We start from the raw sequence: 21848 nt of genomic DNA, 5'->3' as shown, positions 1-21848 counted from the left end.
AATAATCAATAATTCAAATATATCATACCCTTCCATGTAAGAATTCTACGCATCTTGACTGAAAGGAAACAGCCAAATTTTCATTGTCTTTCTAAAGCCTTGCGCCATATGTATAATCTGAGATTGCAGTAATAGGAAATCTTAACTGAAATATCTATACTGCATATCTAATTCTATATATCTCTCTATATAAAAATCTTCTTGTTGGGACATGGAAGTTTCTACAATGGATGGAGACATCCATATGATTGACCGCCCCTGTTGCAGTTGAAATATTTCCTATTACTATAATCTCTCGGATTTGATTTCCTATTACTGTAATCTCTCAGATTTTTAAACAAGAAACACCAAAGAAAACATGATGAGAACTCTCCATTTCTTGAATTTCTTTGATCTGTACAAATTAGCCAATTAAGAGTTTGTTACATCAGAATGATATCTCGTGCAAAAATGTTCGAGAAGCGAACCTCTATAGAAACGATCAATAGAAACAATCTTTTTTATCCTGTATATATTTCAAAAGATTGGAGAAATGCTCTCTCCCCACCCCACACCCCCAACCTCTTGTGCCCCCTTAATAGCACATTTCCAAATTTAGTATTGAATCTCTGGCATGCATATTGCAGCTGTTTAAGGTGAACTGCAGCCAAGTTTTTCAATTAATGTGCTAGACTTCTCTGCTTGTCCCCAGCTGGGGAGTGAAAGGATAGCCAAGAACTAAAGGAGGCAAAGATTTCCTTGGAAATCCTGGAGAAGCATGATCAGGATCCCAAAGACAGGGTCCAGACTGTCATCTCCAGATGCAACTGAATTACACGTGCCAGGATTTTTTGAGCTCTCTGAGCCAGGCTGAGAATTTTAACTGGGGTTTTATTTTCAGGGATAATTTAATCTTTTAATTCTCTTTTAACTTTGTATTTTATATTGATATGATTTTAAAATGCCCTGTAAACCACCCTGAGTCCTTCGGGAAAGGGCGGTATATAAATCTAATAAAATCTAAATCTAAAAATCTAAATTTTTAATCTCTCAAACAAGAACCTTCCCAAAGGATGGAGCAATTATTCTTTTACAAAGCATATCCCTATGGAATTCTTTTCCTCATGTTGCTCTATTTCCCAAACATATGTTATGGTATTCCTAAGTGCTGCAAAATCCCAAGAAGGTGAGGTCTCAAAAGCAGACAGAATTTTACTGCTTGAGGTCAAGAATCAGCTTGCCTCCCCTCTTCTGCACATAAGAGCAGTCATGCTGGTTTTGGCTGAAACCCAATGAGCTGAGCATTCAATATCAACCAGTGGCCAGCAAAAGGTAATAAATTTTTTTCCAAACTTCGAGAAAACGACTGTAAAGGATTATTGCACTGGGACCATGGTAAAGGTATTCCTTGACAGTTTATTTAGTGACCATTCAAAGTGAAATGAAAAAAGGTGACTGATGACTGTTGCAGCACCTCCATGGTCACGTGATCAAAATCCAGACTTTGGGCACATATTTATGATGGTTGTAGTGTCCCAGTTATGTGGTCGCCTTTTGCAAACTTCTGACAAGCAAAGTCAGTGTCAACGCTGCTAACATCGGATGTTCTTGCTTTGACAACAGATGAAAATATAGTCATCTTTTCTCTTTTGTTTTTAGAGTTAGTTGATGCTGGGAGGGGGGATGTGGATGAGAGTCCAGTTAGTCATAACAATAATAACTCAGCCATGGGAATCCAAGATTATTGCACCCAGAGTTGATAAAGATTTGGCGGGCTGGAAAGCTGGGGAGAAAGTGTGCGCTTCAAGCTAATTGGGGAATGTGATTTATGACTGTTAATTGGAGGAGGGAATTGTGCTTTGCTACTTTGTGCCCAGGGGAGGGGAATTTAGTTTTTGGCTTTAACTATGTAGTGCTGATACTTTGTTTCTCGAATAAAAGATTCTTTAAAGTAAACAATGCCTTAAAGTTCTTTTGAAGAGTTTCATCTGTCAGAACCATGACATTAAGCCAAAACCTCCAATTTTTACCTATCTTGGGGTCTCAAGCCCCAGTCCCTGTCCCTAGAATTGAGGGATAGACCAACAAAGATTCGGGGAAGATCTCAGCATGGAGAAGGAAGGAATGCCTGAAACCAGCACCCTGACAGCGGCTGCTACCCCAGAGGGGGGAGCACAAGCCAGTGTGCCAGTGGAGAAGGAACTTTTTCAGGCCTCTCAGTTGGGGGCAAAGCCCAAGCCGCAAGGGCAGCTGATCTGGTCATCAGAATGGACCCTACCCAGTAGAGACTCCAGACACCTCGAGATGGCCTTGCCACAATCAACTGCTTCGAAGGTGGATGAGGTTGAGCTGCCAAGAGGAGATTCCAGCACGTCGCATTCCCCAGACTGGTGGAGAACCACAAAATTGTCTACCGCTGAGGACTTGGGTAAGTGGAAGTACCTGTCCATAGCCTGTAGTCAATCATTGGAGACGTTGGTGGAAAGATTTGAGGAGCTAGAGATGAAAAGTGGAGAACAACCTTCCCCATATGCGAGCGATCATGGCAATCAGCGAGGCAGCCACCAACTCCTGCCAAGGGGAACCCCCATCCCACCTGTGCAGATCAGGCAGCCTCCCTGTCCTTAAAGCCACTGACCATGGCCATCAGCCCCGCAGAGAGAGACAGTTCCAGTCACTGCCCCTCCAAAAGTCCAGATCGCCCACGATGAGATAATAGCCCAAGCCGTCACCAGGACAGCCACACCCTGGATTGACACGCTTACCATCCACCCAGCCTGGGGCCCTTACAGCAATGGGGGATGTCACAGCCTCCCCAGGTGGGAAGCCAGCAGTTGGTGGTGGTCCAGCAGCCGAGCTGAGGGTGGCCGCAGCTCCCAAATGTGCAGCAGCAACTGGGGGTGCCATTACAGCAACCACTAAACCCAGTGGGGGTCATACAGCAATTAGGGATGCCACAGCTGCTGGCAATGCAGCAATAGCCGTGGGGGTGACAACAGCCCCCAAGCATGCAACAACCACTGGGAGGGTTGCAACAACTGGGGATGCGGCAGCCGCCATGGGGGGGCAGAAACAGTTGGGGATGCAACATCCATAGTGTGGAGGCCAGCAACCACTGATGGCATTACCTTTTAGAGCAACCTTCAGTGGGGACCCGGAGAAGCTGATCTTTTTTCTCACAGTGCTCTCATGTGAAGCACTGTGCCTATTTCTATCAGAACCCAGCCGCTATGGTCGACATGATTGTGTCCAGCTTGGAAGAGGAAGCATCTGAGTGGCTGAACAATTTATATAACGAGCAAGCAACCGAGTTGGAAGACTCCCTGCAAATTGTCCCCGAAACAAGTACAATGGGTGCAGTACTTTAACCGTTTTAACTTCACTGCATGGTGCACCTAAACGAATAATCTCTGGTAGGGGGGTGCAGTTCACAGCTAAGTTTTGAAGGAGTTTTCTTTAACTAATTGGCTCATCTCAAGGACTATCATCTGCTTTTCACCCGTCTACCAATGGGGCAGCTGAATCTGCGAACTCAATGGTGGAGCAATATCTCCAATGCTATGTGGATTATCAACAAATGAACTGAAGTGACCTCCTCCCTTTTGCAGAGGTGGCTTACAATAACTCTGTTCACAGCAGCACTGGCTTCACGCCTTTTAAAATGGCCACAGGAAAAGAGTTCAGCCCAATACCTGAATACCCCCGTGCCCTCCACTTCCCAGACACTTGATCAATGGGTGAGGGGGCGGAAAGAAGTTTGGAAAACCACGAAAACTGCTTTGAAACAGGTAGATAAAAAAGGGCTCCTCAAAGAACATTCCAAGTTGGGGAAAATGTTCAACTAAATATTTACAGCTTAAGTTACCTAGTAAGAAGTTAGGACTGAAGTACTTAGGACCCTTCCCCATTGTAAAGATCATTAACCTGGTCATGGTGGAATTAAAACTTCCTAGGCTATTAGGGAAAGTTCATCCTGCTTTCCATTGTAGACTACTGAAACCTTTTTGGGGTTCCACCTTAAGACTTCCCCCTAAGAAGGCACCCAGACCCCTCGTGGTGGTAGGACAGACTCACTATGAAGTAAAGCATATTCTTGATTCTAGAATTTTTATGGGAAAATTGCAGTACTTAGTGCAATGGAAGGGATATTTGTTGTCTGAGGCCACCTGGGTGAAATCTAGTGATGAAAAAGCTGTCAGATTCATTAATAGGTTCTATAAGAAACACCCTAATAAACCAAGAGGCAACCCTTAACCTGTGTTTTTGTTTACATTACAGGATTTGTACTTTTTGTAAGTGGGGCCGGATGTCAGTGCTGCTAACATCGGATATTCTTGCTTTGACAACAGATGGAAATGTAGCCATCTTTTTTCTTTCATTTTTAGAGTTAGTTGATGCTGGGAGGGGGGATGTGGATAAGAGTCCAGTTAGTCATAACAATTGGGGAATGTGATTTATGACTGTTAATTGGAGGAGGGAATTGTGCTTTGCTACTTTGTGCCTAGGGGAGGGGAATTCAGTTTTTGGCTTTAACTATGTAGTGCCAATACTTTGTTTCTCGAATAAAAGATTCTTTAAGGTAAATAATGCCTCGAAGTTCTTTTCAAGAATTTCATCTGTCGGAACCATGACAGTCAGTGAGAAAGCCAGATTCACTTAACAACCGTGTTATTAAATTAACAGCTGCAATGATTCACTTAACAATCCTAGTCAAGAAAGGTCATAAAATGGGGCAAAATTTACTTAACAGTTTTGCTTAGCAAACAGAAATTTTGGGCTCAATTATGGTTGTAAATCGAAGATTATCTGTAGTCCATACACCATGGTCGAAGAGCAATAACAATCCATTTTCTGAACCACAGAAAAATTATCAAGCCCATCTATAACAGATGCAAATATTCAGTGAGTTTATCAGCATATAAAAGCCTATATATAGTCATATCCATATACAAAGTATCTATTAAATATCTTGCTGTCTGCTCATTGTGAGGCCCTTCCTGGGATTTACATTTGAACTTTTCCATTCCTTGGAAATATCCTAAAGCTGATCCAATTTTTTCCTGCTCTTTCTTTCCTAGTCTTAAAACAATGCATATAAACTGAGGTACACACAGTTTTCTGGCACTGAATGAAATCAGTCCCTTCCTCTGCAATGAAACATTGCTCATTCAAAGCCATTTTCTCACATCTTTTAAAAAAAGGTTATTCGAATGAAAAGCAACACGGTAGCTTCATTCATGTTGCATATTAAGCCCTGGCTTTTTGTGAAACAAGTTAAAGAATAAACTGCAGCCATTTAATGGAAATCAGCCATTGCAGTTTATTCAGTGAATTGTGGTTAAACTAGGGACAGCTTAGTAGATCAGTCATTTAAAACAAGTTCCAGTTGCTTGCTAAGTTCAGAACTTCACACCACACTGAAATTCTAAACTGATTTCCCATTCCCCACTGACACACTAGGTTATCCATGAAATACACATCTGGGCTCTGATTTCCATTAAATGCAAACTCACCACCCTTTCTGTTTTGTCATGCACACTAGACTGGAAATAGGGACGCGGTGGCTCAGTGGGTTAGGACGCTGAGCTTGTCGATCAGAAGGTCGGCAGTTTGGCGGGTCGAATCCCGAGTGCCGCGTAACAGAGTGAGCGCCTGTTACTCGTCCCAGCTTCTGCCCACCTAGCAGTTCGAAAGCACGTAAAAATGCAAGTAGAAAAATAGGGACCACTACGGTGGGAAGGTAACAGCGTTCCGTGCGCCTTTGGCGTCTAGTCATGCCGGCCACATGACCACGGAGACGTCCTCGGACAAGCGCTGGCTCTTCGGCTATGAAACGGAGATGAGCACCGGCCCCTAGAGTCGGAAACGACTAGCACGCATGTGCGGGGGAACCTTTACCTTTACCTTTACCTAGACTGGAAACTCTCTATGCTTAGCAACATCTGACCAGGATAGAAAATGTTTCTTCCCTAAGCAGATGAAAAAGCAAATTTTGCAGCCACGAGTTTAGTGAATACAGTCGCATCTAGATTTCTTCCCATTTTTCCCCAAGGCTTTTTAGCAGCAAACCCCAAAATTATAGTCTTCAGAAACACCCATAGACAATCCCAACAACACTGGAAAGGTGTAGTATTGAAGCCAAGAAGATTTCTGCAGTTTTGAATGTTAGAGTTTTACTACATTTTTTAGGTACTTAAAATCTTTGGGCAAACCAAATAATAATTTTGTTTGCTAGAGAGAAAGCCTGAGTCATTGAAGTTAAATGTTTACGTGGCAATTATTTGTTCTATTGCTAAATTTAAATCTTTGCAACATTAACAATGATTTTTATTGCTGCAGCAACCATTCACCCACAAAGTTATGTGCACATGGCCTAACAGTACCTGAATTTATTCACCAAAGCACATCTAATGGCCATTATATGAAAATCACTTTCAAATGACTCCCTATGATGACTGTCACAAATCCAGGGTCCATAGAAGCCACGGTGGTACACAGAAGCCATAGACGGTAATCAGAGATGTCCTATTTTTTTAAAAAAAACACACACAACAAAATGGTCAAACTCTTATGTGATTCTTAATGTTAGAGGCTTCTGCTTTTAATTTTAATTAAAATTTATTTTTTTATTTTTAAAAATTGAAAACTTCATTTTAAAATTTGTTTTATACAATTAAATTTATCTGTTCTTGGCTTTGCTTTCTGTTGCATTTTTTCGAGCTGTCTTGAAAGAGTTGCACAATGCAGGAACTACTTTTGACAGTGTCCTACTTTGTTTTTCAAAATTTACCACTGGCAGTTATCCTAATAGAATTATTAGTTTTATGCATTTATCAACACTTCATTTATCATTTTATATGTCATATAAGTTAGAGAACAGTGGATCCAAAAAGAAATTTCATCTGTTTGTGTGCTGTCAATATCCACTTTTAAAAATTTATTTTTAAAAGCATGATACATATTCTCAATCTTGTTAGTAAGGAGGAAGACTACTCTTGCAAACTGTTAAATATTGAAATGTTTAATTTCAGATCTTGGTTGAAGACCTCATTAATTCCAAACCTAAACAGAACTAAAAAACTGGAATGGACATTTCACTAACAGCTGGATAGATAAGCTTAATTTGTTACTTACTAGATCAATTGAAATTATTTTCATTTGTAAAGACATCGGTTTTCTGTTTATACATATGTGTTTATAGCTCCGCATTTCCACATTTTCTAATAATACTTTACACCTTTTCAACCAAAACCTAAATTTTAAAAATCTTACATTTCCCCAGCACTTTGTAAAAGTGAAAGAAAATGGAATTCTATGCCAGCCAAATTGTAAATCAATGTTGTGATTAAAATGGGATTTTGGTCTCCAGCCAGTATAAATAAGGATAAGAGAAGAAATTACATGTTGCCAATTTAGTTCATCTTAATTACTATTGCTTTTTATTTTAGAATTTTAGTTCTCCCTTCACCCTTTACAATGGTTGAGCCTAAATGATGGATATTTAATTTTCAATAAATACATTAAAATTGTACTGTAAATTTCTTAATTTGGTTTGCCCTACCCTACTAGAGAAAGATCATACAGAAGGTAAGCAGTAAGTTAACTCTGATGATTTAACTCTGATAGTTAAAGGCAGTACTGAGAGAGCATGCGTACTCGGTGGTTAAAGGCACAAGGACAGCTTATTCCTGGTTTGGTTAGTGTGATACATAAACCTGGTTCCCTAGTTTATTTATTTACTTATTTGTTCAATTCTATGGGCGCCCATCTCAGTCAATGACACTTGTTCTTCTTATACTGAGAATCTGTTAGTTCCTTTGTTCTCAACTTACAGCTCTGTTTGCACTTGAAGGATATGTTTGGAGTTCTTAAGGAGCATTTAGTTTTATATTGGCTTAGGTATGAATAGATTCTCAAGGATTCTGAGTTAAGCTTGTTTTACGGTTGCCCGCAACTGCACACAAGTGTCATTACATACCGAAGCTGTGAAGGAGTTGATGGGTTAGCATAAGTTGCAGATGGCTGCAGATAGGCTGACATGCTCACCTCCGAAATCCCAACTGTGTGTTGGGCAGACATTTGCATCTTGCATGCTGATTGCTTTGCTGTTGAGTGTCCCCTAGCTAGAAGGTTACATTTGCAGAACTATGAATGGAACAGCTACATAACTGTCCCTGAAGGACAGACCTTTGCTCCCTGACATGCATTACCAGAGAATTCTGCTTGACCCTTTCTTGTGCCATACTCCAAAAGTGACTACTGGAGCTGAAAAAGAGCAGCAGCAACAAGCAATCTAAAATCTATCATAAGAAAGCTAGAAATAGGGCTTAATATATCTTATTATATAATTTATGTCTCATAGTACCGTTGGAGGAAATTTGTGGCAGCCAGTTTTCTTAAGCTGTTATTTCCAACATACTGGATATTTCACATAACAAAATGTACTAAGGAAAACAATTCCAATAACCATAATAATATAGCTTTAGACTTTTTGCATTCCACTGTTATTGTAACAGGAAAACAGCCTCAGCCACAACAGCTGGAAAAGTCATTGGACGGGTGGGGGGACGTTTTATTTTGGGGGGAGAATCAGACTGGCTTGCATATTTCCATTCTCATATAGTAAATTAAAATAGTGATTGCAGACAGAGCTTTAACCTAATTCTAAAAACATGTCAGGCAAAGCATCTGAGGAAGTTGAAATTAGATTGAAGATGATATGTCAACTAAAGAGTAGTTCACTCTTGTTTTCACATTTACAACAGAAACTAAAAACTAGTCATTCACTAGTCCATCTGAAATTTAAATAATATCGTGTCAGGAAAATGAAGGCCAATACACAATGTGTAAGTTTTTCATCCTCTGAAATTTCTTTTAATAATTACAACCAGATTTTTTTCTTAATTAGAGAGAAAAAAACCTACCCTACTGGTAATAGCAACTCACTGTATCATGTTTGGATTATCACAATTCTATAAAAGAATATAATGTGGGGGGAATTTAAAGCATAGCACTACCAGATTAAAGGATCTGCTAAACTGCTTGACCGGGTCAGATGTTCTTCCTTTCCTCCAGTCATTCTTCCTTTCAGTAGCACCACCATTTGCTTTGACACAAATACCTCTAGTTTCAAGTTTCAAGTTTTATTTAATTTATATACCGCCCTTCTCCTTGGTAGGGACTCAGGGCGGTTCACAGGGCATATATAAAAAAAGACAATACAAAAATTAAAAAAGATTAAACCCATGCCCAGTTAAAAACAGTAATACAAATCTAAAACAACAAATTAAAACCCATAATCCCCCGTCAGGCCAGACCAGCCATTTCAAATAGGTGGGTCTTCAGGCCTCGACGGAAAGTTCGGAGGTCTGATGCCGTCCGGAGCTCCACCGGCAGTTGGTTCCATAATGCCGGAGCGCCCACAGAGAAGGCCCTCCCCCTGGGGGCCACCAGTCGGCATTCCTTGACTGGCGGCACCCTGAGGAGGCCCTCTCTGTGGGAACGCACAGGGCGGAGGGGAGTTGATGCCGGCAGCAGGTGGTCCCTGAGGTATCCCGGCCCCATGCCATGTAAGGACTTAAAGATCGTAACCAAAACCTTGAACCTCACCCGAAAGACAACTGGTAACCAATGCAGCTCGCGGAGCAAAGGTGTAACATGGGAGTACCGGGAAACTCCCAAGACAACTCTCGCGGCCGCATTCTGTACCAGTTGGAGCCTCCGAGTGGTCTTCAAGGGAAGCCCCATGTAGAGAGCATTACAGTAGTCAAGGCGAGAGGTCACGAGCGCATGAGTGACCGTACACAGGTACACTCTAGTGGTTCCAATGGCTTGTTCTAATTATCACACTGACCAATACTGCTCCTTTTAAAAATTTCATATTAAATCAAAAGATCTTAACTAATTTAGTTCTTGTTCAGTTGCGTTCGTGACCTCCCAGCTAGACTACTGCAATGCTCTCTACATGGGGCTGCCCCTGAGGACCACTCGGAGGCTTCAGCTGGTGCAGAATGCAGCCGCGCGAGTTGTGATGGGAGTCTCCCAATACTCCCATGTAACACCTCTTCTCCGCAAGCTGCATTGGCTTCCAGTTGCCCTCCGGGTGAGATTCAAGGTGCTGGTGATGACCTATAAAACCCTAAATGGCATGGGCCCAGATTATCTGAGGGAGCACCTGCTGCCAGCGTCAATTTCCCATCGTCCTGTGTGCTCCCACAGGGAGGGCCTCCTCAGGGTACTGCCGGTCAAGGATTGCCGACGGGCAATCCCCAGGGGGAGGGCATTCTCTGTGGGCGCGCCTGCCCTATGGAATCAACTGCCAACGGAACTCCGGACTGCCCCTGACCTTCGTTCATTTCGCCGGGACCTAAAAACCTGGTTCTTTGAGCTATCTGGTCTGGACTGAGGGGTTTTAATGTTTTTAAATTGTGATTTTAATTTTTGGGGCTAGACTTAATTTAATTTAATTTTAATTTTATATTGTATTGTTTTTAAATTTTGCCTTGTAAACTGCCCTGAGTCCTTCGGGAGTAGGACAGTATATAAACCGAATTAATAAATAAATAATAAAATAAATAAATTCATATCTGACTCTGCAACCCCATGGACCATAGCATGCCAGGCTCCCCTATCCTCCACTCTTTCTGAGCTCTTGTACTGCTATACAACAACATAAGTATCCAAAACTTTAGTGGCCTGCACACTAGGCATTTATTTGTTATGGATCTAGCACTAAGAATATGTGTATCCACATGCCTTTAAAGTAGCAAATATGGGACTGGTGCTTCATACGTTTTTTAGAATAACTTATAGACTGTATCCTATATTAGTCACAGTTATACTGGATGACTTTCATTTGGTTGCTCCATAATAAATTTCAATGAAGAAAAATGGGATCAAAAGGTCTTTTGAACCTGAAAGTCTATAACTAATACCATTTCCTAGAGTGTAGGCTTTGTTAAGCAGTAGGGCATTTTTCTATCAATGCAACTAACACCTGCTAATGTTGAATCTTAACAGGAAAAACAGAACGTTTCAGTTGAGCACATTTCCTGTTACTAAAATATAAGGCACACAAAGAGGAAAAGCAAGACCTTAATCCTTTTTAGGCCACAAGGCCTTACTCAGTTACTGAATAATAATTTTAAATCATAAGGGTGTATTTTAGCTTGTTTACATTTGGAAACCAACTTGTATCCAAGCACAGTTTTTGAAACAAATCTTGATCCGTATGGTTAGAGCATACATGAAAACGCATCCCATTTCCCTTTATACAGCTAGGCAACAAAAAGAAACAGGAAGAAAACAACAGTATAAAAGGAATATATATCTAGAGAACAAATTCATGACCGCCACACTTTTTCTGAAGCCATTCTGATTGCTGTGGAATGGAAGCAATTAATCTTATGTTGGTTTTTTGGGATTTCTTTTTGGTTTTTTTTTTGCATCAGAGGTCATCAGCATGGTACACAGGACACTCCTAGACAATGTCCACTAAGACTTCAGGTTAAATAAAAATTAACATTAAAAAGCTAAATAGAGGCAGGAACTCTTCTCCCCAATCATCACTGACTGGAACCAACTCTGTAAAGGAGATGAACTAAGAAAGATGGATTCCACTATCCCAGAGCTACCATCTTGTCCACGCAATAGATAATCCAAAAGCCAAACCCATGCCATTGTCAGGAGGTGAGAAAATTGCCATATAGGCCAGATGTTTTCCATCTCCCATGTAAAAGACCTCCAAGGTCCCTTCTATTCTATTCTATTCTATTCTATTCTATTCTATTCTATTCTATTCTATTCTATTCTATTCTATTCTATTCTATTCTATTCTATTCTATTCTATTCATCTCCTGAATCACAGGCAGCATACATTTAATACCAGTTGCAAGGAAATTGCAAGTTGTAACATTTTGTTTATATTTGTGAGCAACTTGACTGAAATGGTATAGGGTCTCCTGCTTGAGCAGGAGGCTGGACTAGAAGACCTCCAAGGTCCCTTCCACCTCTATTCTTATTGCCCTCACTGTTAGGAAGTTTCTGCTTAATTCCAGGTTGCTTCTCTCTTTCATTAGTTTCCAACCATTGTTTCTTTTCCTGCCCTCTGGTGCTTTGGAGAATAATTTAACCCCCTTTTCTTTTTGGCAGCCCTTCAAATACTGGAATACTGCTATTTCTTCTTTTCTAGCCAAATCCAAATCCTGCATCCGTTCCTTCTATGTTTTAGTCTCCAGGCCTTGGATCATCTGAGCTGCTCTTCTCTGAACTTTTTCCAAAGCCTCAACATCTTTCTTGTAGTATCGTGACCAAAACTGGTTGCAGTATTCCAGATGTGGTCTTACTAGGGCTTTATAAAGTGGTACTAATATTTTGCCTGATCTTGATTCTATGCCTCTGTTTATACAACCCATGATTGTATTAGCTTTTTTGGATGCTGCTGCACACTGCTGGCTCATAGTCAAGTGATAGTCCACTAGGACTCCAAAGTCCCTCTCACAGTTGCTGTTTTTAAGCCAGGTCTGACCTAATCTGTACTTGTACCTTTGATTTTTCCTGTCTAAGTGTAAAATTTTGCTTTTCTCCACACTGAAAATCATTTTGTTGGACAGGGCCCATTGTTCAAGTTTGTCAAGATCTTTTTGGATCCTGAGTTTGTCTTCTGGGGTGTTGGATACTCCTGGCAGTTTGATGTCATCTGCAAATTAGCAGAAGAGTTCCCCTTCAATTCCCTCTTCTAAGTCATTTATCAAGATATTGAAGAGTGCTGGGCTTAACACGGAGCCTTGTGGTACCCCGCTGCTTACTTCTCTCAATGTGGATGTAGTATCATTGAGGACTACTTCTTGAGTATGGTTTGTCAGCCAGCTAAGCTACAAATTCATCTGGTGGTGATGTTGTCTATTCCACATTTTTCTAGCTTACCAAGAAGCAGGTGGTGGTCTACTTTGTCAAATGCCTTACTGAAATCTAAGAATACTATGTCCACAGCATTTTGCTAGTCTACTAATTTAAAGCAGAATAGTTCTGCATGTGTAACTGTGTATAAGCATAATCCTCTTCTCCATCTAATCTTCTCCATCCTAATAGGATACATCTACTAAAGGCCTTAAATTCACTGCAAATCAGTAGACTAAGTAGATTGTGCTTTCAGTCTTCTATAATTAGTCCTGCACACTATTTTTCAAATCTGGATATAATTGTAGAAAACAATATTGTGTGTGGCTTTTTAAAAATGCCATGTTCTACATGGGAGATAGAAAACATCTGGCCTACTGTATATGGCAATTTTCTCACCTGCTGACAATCTACTGAATTTGATTAAGGCAAGATATCTACTTGGCTGAGAGGGAAGAAAACAACCTATAGAAGGAGACAGATAGATTTCATATAATGAGATTACATCATGATTTCTGTTTTGCACATAATATTCTGGCCATAACCAGTAATACTTGGCAGAGAATTCTGAAGGTACCAAATGCAACTATGAGGAGCTTGAGGGACTCCACAATATCAACTTCAAGGCCAAGTCTGAGTCCCATTTGAGTGAATGGGTTAATATATTGTATCCTTAGAACTAACCCATTTCAAAAGAATCAACCCATTCGAAGCCAGATATTCCTCTATGTTTCCACAGGCTGGGTCTTCCCATATGTTATTATTTTGCAAGCAGCCACTAGAGTCATCACATATAGTGGGAAAGCAAACCAAAAGCAATGGAAACTCTGCTGCAGAACCAGATCCTCTTAGGGCTATCCTTGCCTACTTTGGGAGCAGGACTAATAGATACAAAGCCATAAGTGAACCTTAGTTTGGAATAGGATGTCATGTTAAACATAGTTAAAGTAACCAGACCTATAACCACCACCTCCATTTTATCAATTCTTTTTTTTTTATTGAAAAGTTTTAACATACAATTTTTCTTTAAAACCCCCCTCCCCCTCCCTTCTCCCCCCCTACCTCTCCCCCCTCCCCCCCCCCGACTTCCCAGAGCTAAATACAAGGTATATATATAAAAAGCAATCATAAACAATCATATACTAACAACTATAAACTCTAAAATCCATCACTCTCTAGCTTATATAGGATAAAACAAGCCTTAGTAATATTAAATATATATAAAGAAACTAAAATAAAAAAAAAGAATAAAAAGAAAGAAGACTTATTCAAATGCTACATAAAACTTCTTAACCCTATACTTGTTCTGGATAATCTCAATCCATTTTCTCCATTCCATAATATAGCGTTCTTGCGAGTGATCTTTCAAATAGGCCGAAATCTTCGCCATCTCTGCCAGGTCGGAAACCTTTAAAGTCCACTCTTCTATGGTCGGCAGTTCCTCTTTCTTCCAATACTGACCTATCAAAAGTCTTGCTGCCGTAATTAAATTCAACATCAGCTTGGTGTCCACAACTGTGGCATCTGTAATTATTCCCAACAAAAAAACTTGCGGACAAAACTTTATCCTCTGTTTAAAAATCTTCTGCATGTTCCACCAGACTTTTATCCAAAAAGCCTTAACCTTTTTACATGTCCATCATATGTGAAAATATGTTGCGTCTTCGTCACCGCACCTCCAACATTTAGGCTGATAATTCGGATACATACTTGCAAGCTTTTTAGGATCTAAATGCCATCTGTAAAACATTTTGTAAAAATTCTCTCTTAGATTTTGAGCTTGTGTAAATTTTAAGTTCCTCACCCAAATCTTTTCCCACGTGTCCATTGTGATAACTTCCTGGATGTTTTGGGCCCATTTTATCATACAATCCTTAACAAGTTCTGTATCTGAATCAATCTCTATCAATGCAAGATATATCCGTTTGATATGTGCTGGACCCTGATTTCTAATTTGCTTTATCAAATTTTCATCAGTCATTGTAAAACCATTTTTCTGGTCTTCTTTCCACCTGGCCCGTAACTGAGTATATTGAAACCAGTTTTGAACAACCTCCTCTTCTCGCAAGAGGCTATATGATTTCAAACACCAGACATTTCTTTCCAAACTTAGGATCTCCTTGTACGTAGTCACATCATGTTTGAAACCAGCATGTATATTTTCTATTGCATGTTTTGGGATTGCCCACAGTGGTATCTTGCAATCTAACTTATGTCTATACTTCTTCCAAACTCTCAACAACGCCTGCCTTAAAATATGCACTCTAAACACATTGTCTACCTTCTTGTCATACAACAAATATGCATGCCAGCCAAACAACAAATCATGGCCCTCAAGATTTAATAATCTCTCTTGTGTCAAATTAATCCAATCACTTATTCCTACTAATGCAGCAGCTTCATAATATAGTTTAAAGTTGGGCATTTTAAGGCCACCTCTCTCACGAGTATCCTGCATAATCTTAAGTTTAACTCGTGGCTTTTTCCCTGCCCACACAAATTTATTGATACCTCGCTGCCATTCCTCCAAATTAGAATCTTTCTTAAGAATAGGTATCATTTGAAATAAAAATAAAAATTTAGGCAGGACATTCATTTTCACTGCTGCAATCCGTCCCAACAAAGACAATTGCAATTTTTCCCAACTCTCCAATTCTTTTTGAATTTTCCCCCATAGTTTTTCATAATTATTTTTATATAACTTTGTATTAGAGGGCGACAAAAGCACCCCCAAATATTTAACCCTTTTAACAATCTCAAATCCAGTTAATCCTTCTAAGAGAGCCTTTTGCGAAACTGTCATATTTCTGGCCAAAATTTTGGTTTTCTGTATATTAACTTTAAATCCAGAAACCTTCCCATATTGTGTTATTATCTCCATCAGGTCCACAACAGAGTTCTCTGGCTGGGTCACTGTAACAACCAGATCATCTGCGAATGCTCTCAATCTATAATCCTGATCTCTAATTTGTATCCCCTTAATTTTTTCCGAATTCCGTATTTTAACCAATAATATCTCTAATGTTAACACAAATAACAAGGGCGATAACGGACACCCTTGCCTTGTGCCCTTCTCAATATTACATGCCTCTGTCAGGCTATTATTAACTATAATTCGGGCAGTTTGTTTTTGATATAATGCCCTAATCGGTTGCAAAAAATTTTCCCCAAAATCCATTTTGTCTAAAACTTTCAACAAAAATTGCCAATTCAATTGATCAAAAGCTTTTTCAGCATCTAAAAAGATTAGCGCCGCAGAGATCTGGTTGTTCCTTTCCAAAAACTCTAACACATCAACTATATGCCTCACATTATTTTTCATTTGCCTACCACTAATAAACCCCGTTTGGTCCCCATGAATCACCTGTTGCAGAACCCTCATCAGTCTATTAGCCAAAACCTTAGCAAATATCTTGTAATCTGTATTTAAAAGCGATATCGGTCTGTAATTTTTAACTTGAGTAACATCTTGGTCTTCCTTCGGAATCAAGGAAATAAAAGCTGTTCTCCAAGACGGTGGCACCTTTCCCCTCCTCTGGATTGTCTGGAACAGTTCCTTTAACGGTTTTATCATCTCTAATTGCAAATTTTTGTAATAGGCCACAGTCAAACCATCCGTACCTGGTGCTTTATCCACCTTCAGTTCCTTAATTGCTGTAAAAATTTCTTCTTCTGTAATCAATTGATTAATCCCCTCTTTTTGTACTTGCGTAAGAACCGGGATGCTAGCATTCTCCAAATATATATCAATGTCTTTTTCATTAATTTTCTCCTTAGCATATAGTTTAGAATAAAAATCCACAAATGCGTCCTTGATAAGGTCCTGTTGAAACACAACCCTTCCTTTATGCTCAATCTTATCAATATTAGAAGCCCTTTGTTTTTTCCTCAATCTATAAGCTAACCATCTACCTGGTTTATTAGCGTTGCAAAAAGTATTATGCCTGGCAAACCGCAGATTGGTTGCCACTTGGTCAGCCATTAATTTATCAAATTGTCCTCTTAACAATTTAATAGCCTCCTTAATCTTCACATCCTCTGAGTTCAAAATCAAAGCCTTTTCTTTTTCCTTTATTTCATTCTCCAGTTCTTTCCTTTTAGCTTCCACAGCACGTCTATGTTTATTATTCATATATATCAACACCCCTCTCATGTAGGCCTTGCTAGCATCCCAAACCATATCCATAGAGGTACCCTTGTTCATATTAATTTCAAAAAAATCCTTCATCCGCTGTTTACATTCTTCCACATTTCTCTGAATTCTAAACAAGTTCTCATTTACGCGCCACGAGCGCCTGTCCCTTTTCTCCTTATCAATCTCTAACCAAACTGGACTATGATCAGAGATAGTTCTTGCGCAAATCTTCACCTTTTTAGTCCTCAAAAAAAAATCATTAGTCAACAAAATAAAATCAATCCTCGAAAAAGATTGATGTCTGTCAGAATAAAAAGTGTAATCCTTTTCCTGCAGATGTCTCTCACGCCAAATATCTCGCAGTTCCAAGTCATCCTTCATTTCAAAAAAAGATTTAGGCAGTCTAGCATGACTTGGAATGCGCTTAAAAGCTCCAGCCTTGTCCATCTGTACATCCAAAACACCATTCCAATCCTCCATAAAAATAAAAGATTTATAATCCAACTGGGTAAGCTTTGTGTGAAGTAAACTAAAAAAGTCAGCTTGTTGTTGATTAGGTGCATATAATCCAACTAAAAGCGTCTTTTTACCTTCTAGCAGCAGCTCTATCATAACTATCTTCCATGCTTATCTGCTTCAATTAAGTCTGCTGTTAAGGCACTTTTAACATAAACAACCACTCCATTTTTCTTATTCATTGCAGAAGCAACAAATTGCGTATCCAACCTTGAGTTCACTAAATACTTTTGATCCAAGACTCTAATATGCGTTTCTTGCAAGCATATAACATCTATCTTGAATTGTTTTAAATATTGAAAAACTTTCTTCCTCTTCTGTGGTGAATTTAGTCCATTAACGTTCCAAGTTAAAAATTTAGTTGCCATGCATGTCCTCCCAAAGCTCTTGGAGCACTGCTTTGATAGGACTATCTTCTTTAGGCCGTGCTCCTCCCACTGCTTGGCTGTAAGTACGTTGTGGAGATTCCAAAGACTTTTGCTGGTCTTGTTCTTTTATTTTCTTTGCTCGTTTTAAAGCAGCACGCGTTACCCTCTGCTCTCTAGGATCATCCAAAGAAGTTATAGCTTGATCTCCTCCAGCACCATTTTCCTCTACTTCAACCTCTTGATGTTCTCCTTCTCCAGATCCCTTTGCAGCTTCCAGAAGTGTTAATGGGGTTGCTTTTAAAACGTTATTGTAGAAATCACGCGCTTGCTTCACAGTAATCAGCCGATATCTTTTACCTTCATGCATCACCATCAACCCATCTGGAATCTCCCATCTGAACCTTATATCTCGTTGCTTGAGCTCTTGCACAAGAAATGTAAAGTCTTTCCTTCTCCTTAAAATCTTTGGAGGAATTTCTTTTAAAACCAAGACTTCTTGATCAGCAATCATAACTTTAGCATCATAGGCAGCTTGTATAACTTCATCTCTAATTTCTCTTTTTGCAAAGTAGACCACCACATCTCTAGGCAACTTTCTCTGTCTAGCAATCCATGAATTCACACGGAACACTTTATCCATAGCTTCTCTTATTTCAGATGCAGGCTGTTTCAATACCACTTCGAGAGCCTCAGAAACCAGCTGCTTTAAGTCTTCCTTGATATTCTCTTTTAAGCCTCTGATTCTAACAGCAAACTGCATCTGGTAATATTGAGCAAGACTTAATTCCCTTTCCATTTTGTCTCTTAAATCTTCATTCTCCCGTACTTTTGCTTCTAATATGGCATTCTTTTGAGTCAAATCATCCACTTTTTCATCCAAATCATCCACACATTCCGCCACTTTATGCACTGAAGACAAAATGTCTACCTTCATCACGCTGAACTTCTGTTCCATCCTCTCTTCCATTCTCTCCTCCAATTTCTCCAATTTCTCCTCCATCTGTGCAAATTTATCACCCATTGATTCCAAAATTACCTGGGCATGTTTATCCAGAGCATCTCGTAAGTCCTTCGGTGTCAATACATCAGGAGGGTGCAACGCCTGTAATGATGATTGTTGCACCGGAGAAGATCCTCCACTCCGAAGAGTTTTAGGGGGAGGTTTAGCCGCCATCTTTTACTTTCAATTGTGACGCACTTTCACTTAAAGTTTAAAAAGTCCATCAAGCTCGAGAGTAAAATAAAATAATCCTCTTCACCTTTTCCTCTTGTACCACTCTGCCTGCTCCTTTTAATCCATAGTCCTTTCTTCAGGCAGGGGTGGTCGCAGACGCCTGGCTCTGCTCCAAGAAGTCCGGAGCAGAGACGCTGGCCAGCTGGGAGCAACCCAGGCTTCGGGGGAGTTCAATCCTTCAGCCGCCCAAGCTCCAAGCTCAGGCGGCCCCGGAGAACTCGACCCCTACCTGGGTCCTCACCCCCTCCTCTTCTCCCGAGGAGGGGGCTTCGAATTCGCCCGAACAGCTGATCGGCGCTGTTTCGGGCGAAAATCACACAGCTGAGCCGCGGGCAGCCCGGGAAGGCTGTCTCCGGCGCCGCGCAGCCACCGGAAGTCCATTTTATCAATTCTGACTCAGGTGCTCTGCCTTAAAGATCATTTGATCCATGGCCTGATGGCAGACCTGACAGTAAGCAAACTACATAAAATGGTTTACTTTGGGATGCAGATAAAGAACAAGTCAATTATTCTTGAACTGCTCTGTTTAGGACTTGGGTGTTAATAGACTGTCCTCAATGCGACTATCATTTAAGGCTTAATCTGCTATTTGTAGTTTAAGTTCATAGCTTCAGCCCAGTTCCAGCAGAGGCTGAATTCTCAACAGCAACGAATCTGATCATAATTCACAGAGTGACTATTAATAGGATAGCCAAAAAGTTACATAAGTTGAACAGCCTTAACATGAGAATAGACCATTTCTAAATATATTTTTAATGATGGGCTTGTGAGGCTGCATGATTCAATTCAACCTCTCAATCCAAAACACCCTGCACAAATTAACATTAACTATTCTTGTAAATTGAATCACTTTTCATTTCTACCAATGCACAGTATGATTTTGTGAAACTCTACTTGTCTAAAATATAACATGTTTTAACCTGCAATAATGTTATCCTATTCTATTTTTAAGTCAATTTGCCAACATTGTTTTTTCTGATACTCGGCCTTTTTTGTTTATTTTGTTGAATGTGTGAATTCAGTTATATCACAGCTTCATAATACTAATTTATATATATTTATTTGGAGTCACACCCATTCAATATTATGGATGGTATAGTTCTGATTTTCTCAAGAAAATTGCAATTCTTGCATTAAAATTTCAGAACAAATCAACCCTGCAATTCTTATAATTCTATTTTGAATTTCTTTTGACTTCTTCAAAATAAGTTAATTATTATTTATTTGCTTCTTTAGGATTATAGACTATTTCAATAAGCAGTTGATAATCTCAGGGAGAGCCTTAAAAGCATGATTTCTAAAATAAACGACAGTGTAAGTTAAAATTCTTCATATGAAGAAAAGGTTTGCTTTGCAGGATTCTCCTCATCCCAGACGCCTCCTATAATCCTTGATTTTCAAACTGCATTAAAAAATGTCTTCCCATTGGAAGTCTTATTTAACAATCCCCCCCAAAGTTTACCATGGAATAGTAACTATTAAAAGAGAAGTTGAAAATCTTTGCTTCTGCTTCTTATCCAATATTTATCCAGAAAAGGCACTTTTTCTTAAATTTGTCAGTACAGTAGAAGACAAAACAGAGTAAAGACAGTCCATTTCTGTTAGATTTATGTGATTTCTTTTGAGAATTTTCTGCAGATACAACGTTCAGGAGAGATGCCACTTAAATGAGCAGAAAACTGCTTCTCTCTACCCTAGCATTTTATTTGCTGTTATAATTTAAGGATTATGATTGCCTTAGAAGGATACGTTTTCTGATAATGCATTAATAAGATCAGATACACTGGTTTCTTTTCTATCAGCCAATTAAAAAAATACATAAAGCAGAATGTTTCCAATATAAATTAAAAATAAATAAAACACCCATCAGTATAATCGGGAAATCTGCTTGGAGAACTTTGTGTTTCAGACAGATAAATGTTACTGTACAATTAGAAAGCCAAATGTCAGAGCAGAGACAGGTACAAATATGCACAATCCTGGAACAGGGTCGAATGATTTTTCTATTCAGGAGAGGAAGACAACAAATATTTTAAAAAACAAATAAAACTATTAAAGACAGTACATTTTGATTTCTCTAAATTCCCTGTTGAATCTGTTGATTAAACAAAAACCAATCACTTCTACAAAGCCATCTTATGAAAAGTTTCAACAGCAGAATGGAACTCATTGTTGTCCAGTGCTCTCAACCGTGATGTGATCTGTCCAGTTTTGGCTTAGGGTGTTGTGCAAATCTTGGCAGTATGGTCTGTAAAACAAACCACTTCCATGTGTGAACCCAGCCTTTGTGCTAACAGGATTTCAGGCACCAGCTGTTCAGAGATAACTGTTGACAGGGACCATGGAAGTGTGCCTCACTTTCCTCCCCCTGCCCCCAGTAAATAGAAGCAGCACGTGATTAGGAAGGGCTGACTAAAGAAGAAATGAGCTGAAAGGTAGCAATACAAGAAAACTGAATTGTGGTGGTGGTGGGAGACCTGAGAAGTGCCTAAAAAGTAACCCCAAAGATGTTTTTTTCATGAGGCAACTTGAGTTTGTTTTTTTCACAAGGCATCTGGACTTTCTTGTTTTTCTTTCAAGACGTTTCACTTCTCATCCAAGAAGCTTCTTCAGCTCTGAAGAAGCTTCTTGGATGAGAAGCGAAACGTCTTGAAAGAAAAACAAGAAAGTCCAGATGCCTCATGAAAAAAGTATCTTTGGGATAACTATGATCTGGATG

General features: G+C 39.6%; 1 protein-coding gene across 1 annotated transcript in view; it reads right to left on the bottom strand.

Annotated features, from left to right (window-relative positions):
* NIBAN1 (niban apoptosis regulator 1) overlaps positions 1 to 21848 on the bottom strand; it is a 149023-nt gene that overhangs the window by 104146 nt on the left and 23029 nt on the right. The gene's annotated exons all lie outside the window — the stretch shown is intronic.

Source organism: Vipera ursinii (genome assembly GCF_947247035.1).
Source record: "Vipera ursinii genome assembly, chromosome: 3".
Lineage (NCBI taxonomy): Eukaryota > Metazoa > Chordata > Lepidosauria > Squamata > Viperidae > Vipera > Vipera ursinii.
Note: the sequence above shows the minus strand (reverse complement) of the source record. Positions and strands in the feature narration are given on the sequence as shown.